Raw genomic sequence first — 7508 nt, 5'->3', positions numbered from 1 at the left:
AGGGCGGGCGAGCGGGCGGGCGGGTGGGCGGGGCGGGGGAGGGGGGCGCGGGAGCCCCGGTGCCCGCCGCCCCCGGGGGTCAGAGGTGCGCGGCCGCCTCTGCTCCCGGCTCCCCGCGCTCCGGCGCTCCCGGCTCCGGCCCACGGTTCCCGCGCCGGCACCCGGCTCCGTGATGTTCCAGCCAGGGGCTGGGCCAACATTATGCAACCCCCCCGTCGCCAGTGTGGGCTGGCGCTCAGCCTGTCCTACCAAGTTACGAGCGGAGCTGATCCCAGAACGCCCGCTTCTCTCCAGATCGAGCTCTCTTTCTGGGAAAATTCAGTGAAAAAAATCATATGGACAAGGAAAGCCTCCTTAAATTGAACAGCTAGGAAGTGCTACAAATTAAGGGGGTTAAAAAGAGAAAGCCAGAAAATGAAATGCACTCTCCATTTATGTATGCTGAAGAGGTCAACACAGTAGGTACTTTTAAGTTTTTATTTAATTTTTTAAAGTTAATTTATTATTTTGAGAGAGAGCATGCTGGAGGATAAGTGTGGGAGAGGGGCAGAGAGAGAGAGAGAGAGAGAGACTCCTGAGCAGCCTCCACACGTGGGGCTTGAACTCACAAACCTGGAAATCATGACCTAAGCCAAAGTGGGATGCTCAACCGACTGAGCCACCCAGGCACCCCTTATATTTTTAGAGATTTAAGTTAAAAAAAAAATTTTTTTTTAACGTTTATTTCTGGGACAGAGAGAGACAGAGCATGAACAGGGGAGGGGCAGAGAGAGAGGGAGACACAGAATCGGAAACAGGCTCCAGGCTCTGAACCATCAGCCCAGAACCTGATGCGGGGCTCGAACTCACGGACCGCGAGATCGTGACCTGGCTGAAGTCGGACGCTTAACCGACTGCGCCACCCAGGCGCCCCTTAAGTTTAAAAATTTTAAACTAAAAAGGATATTTCACTTATTTTTATGGGACTAATTTCAGAGGCTATTATTTAGATCTTAGTTTCTTGGCTTCAAAAAGAGTTAATGTAAAAAGCTGTTCCAAGGAGAAAGACATTGTCTCTGGAATATGAGGCGATTGAAGACATGACTCCCTAACAACAAGAAATATTACTACCAGCTCCAAGTAAAAACAAGCTATAAGAGAAACATCTGGCAGGGGTGCCTCAGTGGCTCAACCAAGAGTGTCCAGCTCTTGATTTCAACTCAGGTCATGATCTCACGGTTCGTGAATTTGAGCCCTGTGTCGGGTTCTGCGCTGGTGGCACGGAGCCTGCTTGGGGTTCTCTCTCTCTCTCTCTCTCTCTCTCTCTGCCTCCCTCCCCTGCTCATACTCTCTCTCTCTCTCTCTCTCTCAAAATAAATAAAAATAAACTTAAAAAAAAAAATCTCTGGCAGGTACGACTGAAAAAAAAACCTCCTCACTTCGTCACACACAACCAAGTCTGTCCAAACCACACCCATGTCCTCTCGCACAACTCCCTCCGCCCACCTGCCCCGCTTGCGAACAAGAACGCAAAAGCCCTTTGGTTCCTGAACATAACTCACAATAGTAAGAAACCCCCGAGACACAGGTGGGGTTAGCAGTTACATCTGTGGGCTGGCCCTCGATCCATTTCAACGAGGAGTGAACAGCTATGATCCTCCAGGAGTGTTTAGTAAGGCCCCCTCACCAGCAAGAATGCAGACTTTACAATGTGCGTCGACATCGATCACAAAACTAAGTAAGTAAAGGCGAATCAGATCCCACCCCTGCCTCCCTCCTCCCCGGAGCTGAAGGATGCTGCTAGCCTCCAGAGCTGGCCCTACGATTATTTATAACAAGCGACGGGTCCAGGCCTTCACCCCCTGTGCAGACAGCCGCACACCTGCCTGGTTCCTCTGCTGCTGAACAGCAGACACGCTTTAGCAAAAGCTGCCTGTGCTTTGAGTCGGGTTAATATGGAATTTAAATTCTGACTGCAGACCCTCTGGGTTGTCAGATCACCGGAGGGATGGCTCTCCTAGGATCACCACCACCTTCTCACCCAGGGAGCGATGCCGGATGAACTCAGACACGTGTGCAATTAGGAACGAGGTGTGCTTGGTAAAGGGGTCCAGAAGCAGATGCTTCCTGCGGATCTGCACTTTAAAACCAGACAGGGGCGCCTGGGGGTCTCGGTCAGTTAAGCGTCCGAATCGATCTCGGCTCAGGTCGTGATCTCATGGTTCGTGGGTCTGAGCCCCGCGTGGGGTTCTGCGCTGACGGCACGGAATCTGCTTGGGATTCTCTCTCCCTGCCCCTCCCCTGCACACGCACAGACCCTCAAAATAAATTTGAAAAATCAAAAAAAGGGAGCTAAATGATCTCCTTAATATGAGACGAGAAGGGGGAATGTGCCCGTCCCAAGACGGTGCTGATGAGCTGAAGTGAAGCAATAAGGGGGAAAGACTCCTAGAATCTTCACATAAAGTATACAGATGAGATGTCAATGAAGAAGGGAAGACATTTCCTTGATGTAGTTTTCCTAATGATCTCAGATCAAAGGATCTCAGTTCTGTTAGTGATTTCCCCCCATGTTCTTTTGAAGCCTGGTACACATGAAGTAATTCCTTAAAGAACGCCAGGACTGTGATCTGGAAATCACCAAGGAAACACACCCTAAATACAAACAAGCAAACAAATGAGTAACACGGGGAGAGGAAAAAACACCTGAGTAAGTATCCAGAGGGCATGTCCTGGGCCGGAAGCCTAAATACTATACACATGCTGGTGTTAATTTTTCCCCAGCCTGATTTATAGGTTTAAAGCGATTCCAGTCAGCATTTGGTTGGGTCTCTATTTTTCTGACACATTTTTTCTTGACAAAGCGATTCTACAGTTGAAACATAAAAAGCAAGAGGATGAGATTACTTCTGAGGACGGCTAGTCTTACCCACTGTAAAGCTTGGGAATTAATGCTGGTGTGATGGGGGCCTAAGAGGTCAGCGAGGCGGAGGCAACAGCCCCCAAGGCAGTGAGCACAGACACCCCAGTGTATCCTGTGACAGAGATGAATCTCGAGTCAGCGGGAAGGGGCAGATTAGCTGCATGACGGGTTGGCTACGTGGGGATCAGTCCGTTTAAGTCTTCCCATAAATAAAATAAAATCTGAGGTCAGTTCAATAAGAAACAAACCCAAATCCTTCCCTCTCCGCAACCCCCACAGCTTTCAGAAAGGAAGTGAATATGAAAAGAAAAGGACATTTAGGGGCACCTGGGTGGCTCAGTTGGCTGAGCACCTGACTCTTGATTTCAGCTTAGGTCATGATCCCAGGGTCGTGGGATCGAGTCCCATGTCAGGCTCCATGCTGAATGTGGAGCCTGCTTAAGATTCTCTCTCTGCCCCTCCCCCGCACACACCCACTCTCTTGCTCAAAATAAAGAAAATACATTTTAAAAAGGACATTTAAAAACAACGGGCAAACCCTGAACGGATACTGTTCACATTAAAAAATTTACAAATTTCTGTATGTTCCCCTCAAAAAACCAGAGGAAATATAAATGCCATAAACACGGGGAGTTAATAATCAACTACAGTTAATTATAAAAAAAACAAACAAACCAAAAAACCAGGGCCTCGATGCTGTAAAGAACCACAACTGATCAATAATTGTATGAAAAAGTATTTCCTTGTCTGTTAAATCAGGAATCATTTTAAAAAATGATAACTACTCAATACTGGTAGAGGCATGTTGTGACCCTGCCAACAAATCTATAAACTGTTTTGATCCTTTTGGAAAATAACCTGGCAATATGGATCAAGAGTCTTCAGGTAATTTTGCCCCTGGGAATCTATTCTAGAGATGTGTCTATTCCAGACATGTCGTAGCGGGGTGCGCATCACGTGTTAAAAATTTTAAAAAACCGCTAAAACGCACATGATGTGAAATTTACCGTCTTAACCACTTTCACTCCCGACGCTCAGCTCGTGTGGTTTTAAGCACATTTACACCGTTTTGCAGCCGTCGCCACCGTCCATCCACAGAGCTTCATCCTGCAAAACTGGAACTGTCCGCAGTAAAAACTAACTCCCACCCCCTCCCCCAGCACCCCCCTGTCCTAGTCTCTGTGACTCTGACGACCCCAGGCACCTCCTCCAAGCGGGATCATGCATGTGTGTCCTTCTGTGACGGGTGTACTTCGCTCTGTAACGTCCTCGAGGTCCATCCACGTGGCGGCGGGTGTCAGCGCCTCCCCCCTTTGTACGGCTGGATGATATTCTGCTGCGTGACCGGACCGCGTGTCGTCCCGTCCATCCACGGGTGGACACGCTGGGCTGCCTCTGCCTCCGGGCTAGCGTGAATAAAGCCTCTGCAACGCAGGTGTGCAAGGATCTACCTTAAGTCCCTGCTTTCAGTTCCTTGGGGTGCACACCCAGAAGTGGGATTGCTGGAACTTATGGTGTTTCTGCGTTTAACTTTCTGAGGAACCTCCATGCTTTTTCTCACAGCAGCGGCACCAAGCCTGTTACATTCCCACCCAAAGTGCACGAGGGCTCAAGTTTCTCCACATCCTCACCAGCACTTGTTATTTTCTGTTGTTTTTTTTTTGTTCCTTTGACAGCAGCCACACTAACAGATGTGGAGTAGTATCTCACTGTGATTCTGATTAGCGTTTTCCTAATGATTAGTGATGCTGATCATGTTTTCACGTGTTTACTGACCATTTGTGTATCTTTTTCGGAGATCTGTCTATTCGAGTCCTTTTTCCGTTTTTAAATCGGGGTTTCTTGTTGTTGAGTTGGAGGAATTCTTTGTAAATTCTGGATATTAATCTGTTATCAGATAAACGATTTCCAATTTTCTTCCCATCCTGTGGGTTGCCTTTTCACTTTGTTGACTATTTTTTGAGGCACAGAAATTTTATTTTTTGCTTCATCAAACAATTTTAATCAAGTTAATGGTAAGCTGTAAAAGTGCAATTGCATGAAGAGCCCATATTATACATGTTTAAATTATTTTCCATGGTCTTTACTTGTCAGATGTTGAACGTGGGACCCACTCTCGAATCTTGTTTCTAGTGGTAGAATAAGGTACATTGTCTGGAGCGCCGCTCATATTGAACTTATGGTTTGTCCAAATGAATTTACGAGCAGTAGGTGGTTCTGTTGTTGGAGGATCATCCGTCACAGAGGGAGGCCAACAATGCCATTCAGGAGACACCGGTCCACATCCCGAAATGTGTTCTGGCCGTTCATTTCAGTAGTATACGTAACCCACTGGTGACGGCCAAAAAACGGATTGTTGTCCTCAGAGTATTTGTTTCCATATTTGTCTCCCCCCACTAATGTACCAACCCTCACATCGTTTGCCCTGAAGAAAATTCTAGATAGCCGTGGAGGCTGCCGTGGCCGCTGACCTGCTGCAGCCTGTGTTTCAGGACCCAAGAGAACTCCATCGTGTCCTTTGGGCCCAGCCTCCCGGGTGCGACGCTCAAAATGCACTTGGCAGCATGGAACCGACCACAAAAAATTCCCCACTAAATTTTGATGTAGTCCAACTTAACTTTTATTTTTGTTGCCTGTGCTTCTGGCATCATTTAGAAGAAATCAGTAGCAAGTTCAAGGGCATGAAGCTTTTCCTCTATGTTTTTCTCTAATGGTTTATGGTCTTAGCTCTTCTATTTAGGTCTCTGATCCACTTTGAGTTACCTTTTGTGCATGGTGTGAGGTAAGGGTCTAACTTCACTCTTTGTATTTGGATATCCAGTTTATCTAGGGCCATTTGTTGGAAAGACTGTCCTTTCCCCACTCAATGGGGAAAACCATTCAACCATCTATGGGAGGGTTGGTTTCCAGGCTCTCTAGTCTCCTCGATATTGGTGAATATATCTGTCTTTATGCTGGCACCACACTGTTCTGGTTACTTTGCAGAAAGTTTTGAAATCAGGAAATTTAAGACCTCCAAGTGTGTTCTTCTTTCTCAAGACTGCTTTGGCCATTGGGGGTCCCTGCAGATTCCATGCAAATTTTAGAATGGATGTTCCTATTTCTGGAGAAAAATACGATTAGGATTTTGATAAGGATTGCACTGAATCTGTAGGTCTCCTTGGTCAGTACTGACGTCCTAACAATGCTGCCTTCCAACCCATGAACACATGGGTCTTTCCATCTCCTCGTGTTGTCATCAGTGCCTTTTGGCAATGTTTTGTTGTTTTCAGTGTACTAGTTTTTTATCTCCTTGGTTAATTCCTAGTAACTTTTTTTGAGAGCATCACATTTTTGTGATTCTAAAATACTAGAAACTACCTTAACGTCAAAGGGATTTTCCCACACAATGAAACATTAGACATCCATCAAAAATAGTTATAAATATGTAAAATGAAAATAATTGAATAGGGGAGTGTACAACTTTTCAGAAATAGTATGATCATAAAATGAAACACTCCCAAAATATGAACCAACACTGTTGAGTGTTACGACAGTGGGTGGCTTTTCTTTCTGAAGTGTATTTCTCTCAGCATTGATGAAATAAGCGCATACTACTATGATAAAAGTTAAACATGATGGTTTTTAAAAAGACGCATAGGTTAAGTTAGCCCAGGGGGAAACCCTTAATGAATGCTGCCAGTTGGCTTGTAGGCTAAGAACAGAGAATGGGCTGTGATGAGCACCCAGGAAATACGATCCCGAAGGTTTCTTCCTTGTGCTGTGTAAAGGAGCTCCTGTACGTAAAACACACAAACAAAAATTGGCCTAAATCAGGCAAGACAAACTGAACCGACAAACTAGAGGCTGTGGACTCCCTCCCGGTCTCAAAGAATGAGTCATGGACTAGTTAATTTTACCACCATCTCTGCCACTTCTGCACCGAATCTATATGCTCACTACAACTACCAGGGTTCAACCTGTCTCTGGAGCACCGTCCTCGCTGCGGAGACCAGCCCAGGAGAGGCTCCGAATGCAGCCACGCCCCTGGCACCGCGACCAAGTTGTCGCCACCCTGACTACCCCAGGATGGTTCTCATCTCACCCGGAAAAGGGGGTGTACGTGATCCTCTACCTCCTCAGGTGTCAGGAGGTGCCAATGTCACAGACGGAGTAGACTACGTGCTGGGCTCGGGAGGGACTGGCTCCAGCCATTCTGCCTGAAAGCCGTGCACACCGCAGCACTCCAAGATCATGGCCTTTACCAACAATGCTTCGGAAAGATCCCCGGGCTGCAGGAGGACAGCGCAGCAGAGCCGAGAGGGGATCTCTGCGACACTGCCCACCCCCGCTCCAGAAGCCTTCCTACCCCCTCCCTGGGCCACAGGCTCCCTCCCCTCGGCAGCCCCTGGACGGTGCCTGGCAAACGGCAGGTGCATCAGCGAACACCCCAAATGACGGACGACTCAAGCAGTAACACCAATTCTGTTCTGATCCTATAAACCCCTTTCCTGCTCTTTGAACCTCTTCCCTGCAGTGCATAACTAGGAGGGGCACGCCATCTAGTCGCCCGGATGGTGACACTTCCCATCCCCCGGGTGCACAATCTGGGTCTTCCGCTGCCCCC

General features: G+C 47.5%; 1 protein-coding gene and 1 pseudogene across 3 annotated transcripts in view; both read right to left on the bottom strand.

Annotated features, from left to right (window-relative positions):
• Positions 1–7508, bottom strand: part of PPP2R5C (protein phosphatase 2 regulatory subunit B'gamma) — a 129974-nt gene that overhangs the window by 99844 nt on the left and 22622 nt on the right. The window lies entirely within an intron of this gene.
• On the bottom strand, positions 4852–6110 carry LOC121032302 (NADH dehydrogenase [ubiquinone] 1 alpha subcomplex subunit 12-like; annotated as a pseudogene).

The sequence above is a fragment of the Herpailurus yagouaroundi genome, unplaced genomic scaffold (assembly GCF_014898765.1).
Source record: "Herpailurus yagouaroundi ecotype Mexico unplaced genomic scaffold, PumYag 141, whole genome shotgun sequence".
NCBI lineage: Eukaryota > Metazoa > Chordata > Mammalia > Carnivora > Felidae > Herpailurus > Herpailurus yagouaroundi.
This window is presented reverse-complemented; position numbering and strand designations above follow the sequence as displayed.